Genomic DNA, 1110 nt, shown 5'->3' on the forward strand with positions numbered 1-1110 from the left:
CCATTGTAAGTCCATTGTCCATTGTAAATAAATTCAATTAAACCTTAAAACCATAAATAGGAAAAAAAAAAAAACTAAACTGCCGACATCAAGCATGCTAGAAGGCAAGCAGAATATTCACAAAAGAATGGATTCTTTTCATATTCTTTAGCTCTGTACAGACAAAGTAGGAATTGTAGACAGCAAGCGATTGATACACTCTGCTATTTTGCTGTAGAGAGAGAGTGGAAGAACATTCGTATTTGTAAGGCCAAAAAAACGAAAGACAATAACACACAAAGACACGGATCATTAAAGAAAGAGACAGAGAGAAAGTGATATGTGGAGCAGACTGTAGCGCTGGGGTCAGGAGAGCATTATCCTCCAGTCATCTGAATAGACAACGTGACACAGGAAAAATCCACGCCCTTATCACCGGCAGCCATACTAAATTACCGGATGTGCTCTTAGATAATACTTACCTTGTGAACTTCTCAGGTCTTCTTTGCTTAGAAAATCTCTAGCAGGCCAAAAAGGAGTGTCACATTCAGATCTGGGAAAGCCCTTGAATGCTTTATTTGTGTTTTGCGATTGTTTCCCAATGCTATGGAGTTAGCCTGACCTATTCTCAACTGTTTCAGGGGCTGCAAATTCCACTTGTTGCAACCACAGAGCTCCGGAAAAATGAAAAGAAACATTCTGTCTCCCGTGATCATTTTCACAGTGAAAGTTTCAAGTGAATTATTCAGCGAATAACAGAATCAAATTCAGACTTTTTACTTGTTTCTGGGAAGTTGGTAAGTTGATTTACTTTTAAGAGCACATAAACGGACACTGAGAGCTTGTATAATACAGATGACTCAATGAAATCCTTTGGGAGTCGTTGAGGTTTATTTTTAGGCCTGTGGCCGTGTCCGGCTTGTTTCTCAGTGAATTGTCGGTGTTGATGATTGTAAGAGGGGGTAAATGAGGGGATGTGTGGACGTGAAGACTTGCTGGAACTTTCTGTAACAAAATGGAGAGGTGTTTTGAGTTGTTTGACATGAAGAAAGTGTGCATATGAGCGTACAGTGGGTACGGAAAGTATTCAGACCCCCTTAAATTTTTCACTCTTTGTTATATTGCAGCCAT

The sequence above is a fragment of the Sinocyclocheilus anshuiensis genome, unplaced genomic scaffold (genome assembly GCF_001515605.1).
Source record: "Sinocyclocheilus anshuiensis isolate Anshui unplaced genomic scaffold, SAMN03320099.WGS_v1.1 scaffold1545, whole genome shotgun sequence".
NCBI classification, from domain to species: Eukaryota; Metazoa; Chordata; class Actinopteri; order Cypriniformes; family Cyprinidae; genus Sinocyclocheilus; species Sinocyclocheilus anshuiensis.